The sequence below is a fragment of the Paramisgurnus dabryanus genome, chromosome 2 (genome assembly GCF_030506205.2).
Source record: "Paramisgurnus dabryanus chromosome 2, PD_genome_1.1, whole genome shotgun sequence".
Classification (NCBI taxonomy): Eukaryota; Metazoa; Chordata; class Actinopteri; order Cypriniformes; family Cobitidae; genus Paramisgurnus; species Paramisgurnus dabryanus.
The window spans coordinates 22,880,043-22,890,882 of record NC_133338.1 but is presented as its reverse complement, the minus strand read 5'-3'; the positions used below and the strand labels follow the sequence as shown (position 1 = coordinate 22,890,882).

Below are 10,840 nucleotides of genomic sequence, written 5' to 3'. Positions count from 1 at the left end.
CCTGCCTATACGGTTAGGAGATTACTAGATGTTCGTCGCAGGGGCAGAGGTTTTCAGTATTTAGTGGACTGGGAGGGCTACGGTCCGGAGGAGAGGTGTTGGGTTCCGGCTCGGGATGTGCTGGATCCTGGTCTGATCGAGGATTTCCGTCGGCGACGAGGTGAGCCTCCTCCAGGTCCGTCCGGTGCCGGCCCGGGGGGGGGGGGGTACTGTCATGGCACCTGGGTGATTGGCAGTGTATGTGTGTCTGTTTGTTTACCTTTGGTGTTGGTTCCTCACGTGTGCACTCGCTCCTCCCATTCGTTTCTCTGATTGTTTCCCAGACGTGTCTTATTCCTTTTGGTCTTTTTATAGTCTTGCGTTTTGTCCTTTGTCACGCGCTCATTGTTTCCCGGTTGGTTACTGTCTCGCTCCATGTCCAGGTAGATCTCCCCGCTGCTGTTTGTCTCACCATCTCTGCTCTCGCCCCAGGTTCAATCGCCGTCATCCGGACTCTTGTCTCTGTCCAGGATTCTCGATCCTGTGTGTTTGGTCAGAGGATTACTGTCAGTGTGTCTAGTTTCCTGAGTTCTCGCGCAGTTGGTTGCTTCGTCTTCAAGCGTATACCAGCTGTCTTCGGCTTCCTATTGTATGACGTCATCGGAAGTGGGTGGACCTCCTCGTCACTATTGGACTTCTTCGGCGGTGCAGTGTGTGAGACTTTTCCCCTGTGGATTGTGGACTAGTGTGGATCTATATTTACTGTCAATCTGAAATTTGTCGGGTGCTTCGTCTTCAAGCGTATCCCTACAGACTCAGTGTATTTTTTCATTAATAAACTTTTTGATCTCGCATTTGAGACTCTGATTCCTGAACTTTCTTGACAATTCCTGACACATATTCTTAAAGTAGTATCATATTAACAAAGTTAGAAAAGACAGGAAGAGAGAAACACATTCTTAGAGTTGTACCCAGATAGCAGACGGACTCGGCCCGAATGTGGCCTCATGATGGCACTGCTGGCGTGCTGCTGGCAACGGCATGCAACATGTCAGCCAAGTATGGGCCAGGTGTGGCAATGATGGCACTGGATCCATGATGGCAGATAATATTTTGGCCAGTTGTGATTGGGAGGTATGTGGCCCAGATCAGTGTAGTGATTCTGGCCCAGATCAGTCTAGTGATTGTAAGCCACATTTAAAATACTGATTTATAATAAATAATTAGAAGAATTTAAGGATTTTCAGGCTATCTTAATCTTAATGTTAATTTAACCTTTATTAAGTAAAATGTTAGTTTTGTATTAAAATAAACTAATATATTTGGACAATAATGTTTGTCTACATTTCAATCACATAAACTTGCCTTCAGATCATGGGTCAAGATTATTTTGTTCAAATGACCCTGAACTTCCAAAAGTTTTTCTTTCTGAATTTAAAAGTTTCTACAACGTTGCTTTGAGAAGCACCATGGATCGTTTCTATTTAAACTTGCTTTTGCGCGATTTTCATTGTAGCAGGAGTTTATTCCTGCTGAAGATTTCTGACTTCAATGACTAAACTATTGTAACCGAGCGTTTAACTTCGGGTTCGCCTAAACTGAAATATAAGAAAATAAGAACAATCAGATGTTAGATACTGCAGAAATAAACGTTACTGTGCTGAAGATTTCTGACTTCAATGACTAAGTAAAACTATCATTGTGTACAATCAAATGTTAGATACTGCAGAAATAAACAAAATGTATTGTTAACCTTCGCATTACGTTAAGGATGCGCAGTTTATTTATGAAGTGCAACAAGAACCTACACGCGGATGACATCAAAGTACTGCGAGAGCGACTCGAAAGATCATGGACAGCATTCTGCGGTATTTTAACGTCATCCGTTTCTCAGTTCCTGCAACTCAGCATTACGTTGAACACCTTGTCAAAAATGATTGAGATGGCCAATCAAATCAAAAAAGGCGAGTGCCACTGGCCAATCACATAACAGAAGACGAGCTTTCCTGTTAACGGAAGCCGAGCGGCGGCCAATCAAATTAACCAATAGGCGGGGTTACCGTCGGAGTAGCAGTTACACCGTGTCAATCAATCATAACGGACACACAGATTTCAAAGGCAGCAGGATGAAAGATAGTAAGTACCTGAACTTAAATATTTAAACTTTTCCAATCATAAAATTGTTTTTGTTTAAATGTCTTACAAACGTATAAAGGGATGCAAACGTTTACGTGATTCGTGTGTAACGTAATGTGTGACAATTAACGTTACACTGTAAAAAATAAATTGTTGGCTCAATGAATTATTTTTTAGTAACTAGTTCCACAGAAATTTTACGTTCACTCAATTTCTGTCTCCAAAGTGTTACCTGGATTGTTGTTTTTTAGTTGGCCCAAACTTGACTGAAATATAAAAAAGTATGTTGGCTCAATTAGCTTTATAGTTCATTCAACTAAAATGTTTTAATCAGTTGAATCTTTAAAAACTTACAGCAAATACTCTGTCAATTAAAATTTAAGTATTCACTCAATGTTTTGTGTGTTACTTCAATTAATATTTATTATTTGGGATTTTTTTATAACATTTTAAAATTATTTATCAAATAATTTATGCTGGTGTTGTTAACAAAATAATTAACTTCAGTCACATGAAAACAAAAGCTTTTTATTCACTTATTCACTTATCATATATTGATATTAAATTAGCTGTTTTCTATCAGGTTAAGAATAACTGTGATCATATTATAATGAAGTAATCGAATTTGGTTATCTGGTCTTCCTGATGTTAGAACATTTATATAAAAAACATATTTAAAAATGTATTTCTGTAACGTTTAATTTCCTTTTTTGATGAAAGTGTGTCTGTGTTCATCAAGACATGAAGACTCTGGAGTGGGACAAGAGAAGGATGATGGGGTGTATATTCAAATAGACACATTAAGGTAAATTAAATATTGAGGCTCATGTTTGCATCTTTGTGTTTATATATCAAAAGATTGCTCTATATGGCTAAATAGTCACATTGTGATTTCAGTGAAAGCAGATAAATACAGAGGGCTGGACAGTGGTTTCATTCATTAGGTGAGTAAGAACTGACCATAGCCTAACATTACTTTAGTTACCCGAATTGCATTGTTGAATACAAAGGACAATGGTAAAAATACAAATATTTTGAATATATGGAATACTGTGAAATTATTTTCTGTTAATCATCTGCTGTGTTTGCTTCAGGTAAAGAGGTGGGACAAGGATGCTGACAGGACAGGAGGAGGTGACATTCAGGTTAGTGACAGTACATCAGGGCCACCATTTAATTTAATGTTAATTTAATTGCTTCCAAAATCAATACTTGACAAATCTTTAGAATTATATCTGCAAAGCTGAATTTCTCATAGGTGGATAAAGTATGACAGCAATTGTGAAGACCTTAGACGTGCAGTATATGGTTCTTCTCTCTTTCATTTATATTGATTTGACTTAATTTTCTTGGTAAATAATAATGGGGATATTCCTAATATAATATATTTTAAATACATGCTTAGAACATATCTCATTTGCTTTGTATCTAAATGAAAGGTACCTCTTTAAGGTCTAAGCTATGTTTCATTTTATTTAGACATTCAACGCAGACATTTTCATCCAAAGCAACTTGAGGAAGAAAACAGAAGCAGTTCATCCTAAAAGGTTCATCTTCTAATTGTTTATCTAACTGTTTGTTTTAAAGTATATCATTATGCTTTTAATTACTTTATTATATGGCTTTTGCTTCATAACAATTATTGATTTGCATCTGTTTTCTTTTATATAACAGTGGGCTGCTGTAATGTTTACATCTATGGAAAGAGGAGCTGAGAAGAAAAGAGAGGCTGGAAAGCAGTACTTCTTGTTGAGGACAATCCTGAATAGGAACACTTTCTCATACACATAGATTATTATTAGTGTTTGATTGTTTGTTTCATTTTTATGAATTGTATTGTTTTAATTTTTCGTTTTATTTGAAATTACCTAAGTTAGATTCATGCTAATACTTTAACTGGACCTTGTATCTTTGCTGGCTGGCTGGCTGTAGAGTAGGTTTCACATACACATGAAGTTTCTTATTAACTAACTTTTAAGTTCAGTTTGGTTTAAACTTGTATTTACCCATGGTAATTCATTTAAATTTCTATTCATGCTTATATATTAATTTCAATGAACTTCTGTATTTGTGTATAGCTGGCAATTTGGGCTACGTTTAACACACAAATGTAACTGTCACAAAGGTTTTTTTTATTATCAGTTTGTTCTAAACTTTTGTTTGTTTACTAAGGATGAAATTGCTTTGTAATTTAAGTTGTTGGTAGATTCATGCCTATAATGTATTTGAACAAACTAGTATTTTTGATTATTGCTGGCAGTTTATACTAGAAGAGTTTTAACACATACGTTGTAGTGTTATTGACTTGTGTGCTATTGATTAATAAAAAGGCAAACAATTTGAAAGTAATTTTTCGTGTGATTTATTTATTAATATAATTTGGGCAAGATTAGGCTGAGTTATGGCTCAGTTTTGGAAGTTCTGGTTAAATGCTGGTTTTAATATGGTTGACCTATGGCTGAGAACTGGTACCGATGTTAGAACCTGTTCTGGCCCAGGTTTGGGCCAATTATGGGCTATTATCTGTCAGAGACATGGGCCAGTTGTGGCCTTTGTCCGTAATTCAGAACTGGGCCACTGTAGGGCCGTCATTCTTCGTTGTATGTGGGCCGAGGAAAAACTGGTTGTGTGGGCCGGAGCTGGGCCGGAACAAAATTGCTATCTGGGTATCATATTAACAAAGTTACAGAAAACAGCTAAGGACCAATTCTTCATTCATCCCAAAGGGAATTATTGTACCCAAATAATGAATCCAATACGCTTCTCTCTGTAGTAACAACTTGTCGCGATCACCTCCCCTACGTGGCATATGCACGACCTCAATACCCATAAATGTTAACTCTCTGACATCATGTTTTAAACTGTTGAAGTGTCTCGCTACCGGTGATTTCTCATCATGTTTACAAATGGAACACTTGTGCTCACATATCCTAGTCTTCAATTCATGCTTGGTCTTACCAACATAGTACAAATCGCATGGACATTTTAACAAGTATACCACATACTTTGTGTTACAAGTAATTCTACCTCTAACGCGAATGGTTTTATCCAAGGTGGTGTGCTTAAAAATTGGTCTTAAAGACAGCTTGTCGAGAGGGGCAAATAAGTGATGATGAATGTAAATATATGACTCCTCCTAATCCCAGGCGGCCGGTCATGTATACACTTCCTAAAATCCATAAGAACTTGATGCATCCTCCGGGCCGACCTATTGTGTCTGGAAATGGGTCATTGACAGAACCCATTTCCCAATTTGTGGACTCGCATATTAAAGACTTGGTTTATTCACTACCCTCATACATGGATTTTTTGAATAAATTGAGTGTTTGTCAGGTGGATCAAGATGATGTGTTGTGTACTATGGATGTGTCCAGTTTATACCCAAGCATACCTCATGAAGATGGGATTGAGGCTTTGAGATAGTATTTATTGCAAAGACCTATACAAGTTCCTAGCACAGACTTTCTGTTATGTTAAACTAAGGAGGTCTTGTCTAAAAATTACTTTAAGTTTCAGAATGAATATTATCTCCAGCTTAGGGGATCAGCAATGGGTTCCCCTATGGCCCCAAATTACGCAAATTTGTTTATGGGGAAATTTGAGTTGGATTTTGTTTTCAATAATAATCCATATTTCAAGTTTATAAAATACTATTGGAGATACATAGATGATTTGTTTTTTATTTGGAGCGGTAGTGTTGATCTTTTGCTAGAGTTTCATGAACATATGAACACGAAAATGAGGTCTATAAAATTCACTCTTGAATATGACAAGGAGAAAATTGCTTTTCTGGATGTTTTGGTGAAAAAATTGGGTAATGTTTTAGACACTGAATTGTACAAGAAAGAGACTGATAGGAATACCTTCTTACATTATAGCAGTTATCATTCGCCTGCTTTAAAACAAAGTTTACCTTATAGTCAGTTCACACGCGTTAAACGTATTTGCGCTTCACAAGATACGTTTGAAACACACGCAAAAAACTTGTGGGACGGCTTTAAAGATAGGGGGTATAAGAAGCCTATACTACAACAACATCTTAGTAGAGTAAGACAGATACAAAGAACAGATTTATTACAGCCTAAACAGAAGGATGTGGTCCAACAGAGCTTACCGCTGGTCTCTACATACAGTCCTATTTCAGAGTCTTTAAAACATATAGTAAGAAAACACTGGCACATCTTAGAGACAAATCCACAGATTGCAGCTTGCTTCACCAGTCCACCCAGATACTTCCATAAGAGATCTCCAAACTTACGTGATGTTTTAGTAAAAACAGATCTATCCAGTACACATTCACATTTTTTGTCACACATTCCCAGTGGCAATTTTCCATGCCATAACTGTGTTCATTGTTACGCTATGATAAAAGTCAATGACAAATTTTTAAGCACACCACCTTGAATAAAACCATTCGCGTTAGAGGTACTATTAGAGTAATACTTGTTAAAATGTCCATGCGATTTGTACTATGTTGGTAAGACCAAGCGTGAATTGAAGACTAGGATATGTGAGCACAAGTGTTCCATTTGTAAACATGATGAGAAATCACCGGTAGCGAGACACTTCAACAGTTTAAAACATGATGTCAGCAGGGGCGGGTCTAGAGAATTTTTCATGGGGGGGCCGGACTGGGGCACAGACTTAGAGAGGGGTGGCACATTTAAATACATATAAACAGTGAATTAGTGTAACTTGCCCTACATTAAAGTTAATAATACTGTATACTGTATCCTGATACATTCAGTACATTTAAACCTCCTGATGTGTTTTTGTTTTAACCTCCCTCTGGTCTCTGCATGTAATACACATACCTTGGTTTGCAGAAAAGTCAGTGGACTACTGCTGCGTCTTCCTCTCTTCCCTCTCCTCATGCCTTTCTGCTTCTATCTCTCTTTTTTTCTTCAAAATGAAGAAATTCTGAATTTTTTGAGACCTTTTCATTGGTCCTATTGCCTGTATCTGACTGTCTGTCTGTCCCTAAAGAAATAATAATGCATTTTTCTCAGTTACTTTGTCAAGTCATAAACTAATTTATTTCCTAAAGTTGAATGTTGTCCGTATATCATCTTAATAAAGATATTACATTTGGTAGGGATGTTAACCGATGACCGTTTGACCGATGGTTGACCGTATCAACGTTAACCGGTCAAAGTTGTCGGTTGTCGGTTAAAAAAAGGGATCTGTAAATTAGGCTATTATAGACAGTGGACTAAACCCTACTACAGTTAGTCATCTCTTTCTTTCCAAGATCTTTTTGTGTGAAGTGAACAAATCCCTCACACTCAGTTTTTCATACTGGTCTGTTTGTACTTTATAAACCAATAAAAAAACATTTGGCGCGAGGTCACTGCTTTTGGTTTCGCATGTTCACAAGGTTTGCGAAAAGTAAATGCTACAGGCTATTTTTTTGATAAATTCCTTTATTCGAATAGTAAATAAAATACAGTAATACAATAATTAAAATTAAAGTCTCTCCTGGTTGTTTTCCAAATTATTAACATTTATGTCTTTTAGGCTAACAGTAAAGTGCAGAGTAAGTTTTGTTTCTGTAAATCCTCAGCCATGATTTTTACCACTTTATTAAGTTTTGCTTTGTAGAAAGCATTTCTTTGAAGTGAATTTCGTTTTGTATAAATTGTATCTTAATTTTAATAAATGTTTAATCAACCAAATGCATGTATTTATTAAATAAAAACCAAATATAGCAGAGTATATAATTACCGGTCTGTGCATGAAGGCGCCGGCACTGCGCGTTCACTTGCATTGCATTGTTAATTAGAACGCACCTCATCATAAATAAATAAAACTCAGCGTAGGCCTATATGCCTCATACAAGCATTAAATATCTTTGCTGCATTTGTTCTAGAACAAAAACAGTGCGATACCTGCTTTGGCCGGTGCTTTTACACATTCTGAAGGTGCCCGTTTAATCCAGTGGTTTTATCGTGTTGCAGTCTATTAGGCAACATTCCGCATAAGATGGGTTTAGATTTGGAAATACATTACATCTATATTTCAGTGGTAACAGAAAAGGTGATGATGATCATCCTATGTCTTTAATATTACTACCCCAAACTAAAGCGCAGTCTCTGAGCTGTCATTTTATTAAATTAGCCGCGGCAATTTTCAAATGAGCTTCACAAACGCCTTTATTTTCAAGTTCAACGCGATCACCTAGTACCTAAACTATTTCGAAACTAAGCACGGCGCCGTTTGCGGGACTCATGTTTCGCGCTGTAGGGGATTTAAAAAGTATTGTGAGGTCTGTGTGTGTGTGAGCCGGATGCAGAGCGCAGAGAGATGCGAGTTGCGAAATTGCAGGCGCGACTCGAAATGGCTGTTTATTTTAAATAGCATAGCATATTTTAAACTAATAGGCCTATCAGTTAACCGGTTTCAACCGGCCTAACATTTGGTTGTATTAAATGGCATATTGCACAGAGCCCCAGTGAGTTAATGGATAGAAAAAAATAATGTTTATGTTGTTTTCTTTAAATATGCTTCTGAGGCTGTGGTCTGTTGCATGAAGCTATTTGAACAAAAACTCTTAATTTTCAAAATTCAGAGTAAGTTTGGAGTCGACAAATCCAGATAAATCCAAACTGGTTTAGATCAGGATCAGATGTTGGACAATGCTTGGTTTAAACTTTGTGTTTTATCTAGAGTTTGCAAAGCCTGTGCACCTGAAAGTGAAACCTGCTTCATGCAACAGAAAATGTACTTAACAAAAGGAAAACAGTTAATAGCAATGAAAGTTTAGAGGCTGAGGAAATTCTAGACGTTTATTCATAGTCGTATGACATGTTAATGTTTTTGCATGCGCCGAATCAACGCAAAGCTCTCTCCGTGTGTCGACTATTGAGGGCACTTGTCGTCTTAAATAAACCCATGCACACACAGACGGCGCAGCTTAAACAGTCACTCCACATAAAAACGTTACGTTGTTTTTCATTGATCTATTCCATACACTATGAGATACAATAGCGCAACTCATTTACACATCAATATTTGAAGGATATAGGGAGGATTACGTCTGATTGGAACGGGACCGGACACATTCAACCTGTCTTTGTATGCAGCTACTCACTTAGTGCCTTTTTAGTGTTAAATTGCTTAAAAGCACTTGAAGGTTAACATTTTAAAACACGTGTAAATTATAAACTATCCCTGTTTAATCCGCGATCGAATCGCATGCGGGTTGAAACGTGGGTTCTGATCCGTATGGATAAACTGCGATCTAACACACGACTATTTATTACAAACGCAAAGGCAAACGTGACTTTATATATTCTTTTAATGTACCGTTAGGTTGTCTTCAACTTTAGTAATGAGCATTCTCGACAGTAACAGAGAGGAGCTAGCTCTAACTTACTATTCGCAGGTTTCCACATTTAAGGAAACATATCAAAACTCAGCTCACTCACCTATGACTTTGTTGTCCTTTTTCACTATCTGCATAAAACTCCTTTCTCCGTCCTCTGTGTTTTTCCTTGCTTTTCCTTGCTTTTTATTGGTGCCACCACCGTTCGTTACTATAAGTGTGCGCCTACTAATTGACTCCGATAACAACATGTCACGGTAGAGTGGTTCCTCGGGTCTAGACAATTTTTCATAGGCGGAGCCTCCACAAAAATTTATATTTTAATATTTTAAGCTAATAAAAAAAAATGTAATATAAATAAATCAAAGCCCTGTAAAATATGAAGTTTTATTTTAAGAAAAGCAAAACCACTGGTACATAATTAATACTGACGAGACTGATGGTGTGGGAGGGGGGGCACTTGGGGTGGCCAATCAAATTGTGGGGGTGGCCCGTGCCCCCCCTGGCCCCCCCTGGCCCCGCCCCTGGATGTCAGAGAGTTAACATTTATGGGTATTGAGGTCGTGCATGTGCCACGTAGGGGAGGTGATCGCGACAAGTTGTTACTACAGAGAGAAGCGTTTTGGATTCATTATTTGGGTACAATAATTCCCTCTGGGATGAATGAAGAATTGGTCCTTAGCTGTTTTCTGTAACTTTGTTAATATGATACAACTCTAAGAATGTGTTTCTCTCTTCCTGTCTTTTCTAACTTTGTTAATATGATACTACTTTAAGAATATGTTTCTCTCTTCCTGGCTTTTTCTCTTTTTTGTTTTTTGTCAATTTATTTATATATAATTTTTTTCATTTTTTCATTTGTGTATTGTATATCAGTGTATTTGTACAATTGGTACATTTTGAGAAATGTATTTTGATGAATTTTGATGGTTGCTTGTATCTTGAGCTCCCTCTTTTGGAGAGGAATTGTACACAGGTCAGAGGTGAACACCCTATTTAAGGGAACACCTGTGATTAATTTGTGAAATCGCCAGTACACGCTGAAGAAGGGCGTTCAGCCCGAAACGTTCGTTGTGGGCGATTAAACGCTATTTTGAAGCTTGAACTGTGAGTGCTGTCCCTTTCTCACATTACACTCAGTCACTTCAACCATAGTTGTACTTTTTCCAGATGCTAAACCTGTTACTTTATTAATGTAGTGATTACTTTTATTCCTGGCACTATGGCATTTCTGCACTGTGTTGGAGATGTTAGCATGTTTCTAATAAAATCAGTCACAAACATTATTCTGGGCAATGATGTAGCTGGGCCGGGCCTCAGTGTTACATTGGACAAGGAGACCGAACTGTAGGCATGAATCATTGACCGAAAATGTGTGTAAGTCCCCTACCCTCTTCACTA

The 10,840-nt window shown here is 37.4% G+C and overlaps 1 long non-coding RNA gene across 3 annotated transcripts; it reads left to right on the top strand.

Moving 5' to 3' along the window:
• The first annotated feature begins 2,066 nt into the window (after positions 1-2,066).
• Positions 2,067-4,055, top strand: LOC135730655 (uncharacterized). Of its 3 annotated transcripts, none has more exons than XR_010526034.2 (6): positions 2,067-2,115; positions 2,836-2,920; positions 3,013-3,059; positions 3,210-3,260; positions 3,595-3,662; positions 3,790-4,055. It is a non-coding gene; the product is annotated as an uncharacterized lncRNA (long non-coding RNA). The 3 variants fall into 3 exon arrangements; XR_012336192.1 differs by having other exon boundaries at positions 3,210-3,467; XR_010526035.2 differs by having other exon boundaries at positions 2,071-2,115; positions 2,996-3,059.
• The last annotated feature ends 6,785 nt before the right edge of the window (positions 4,056-10,840 follow it).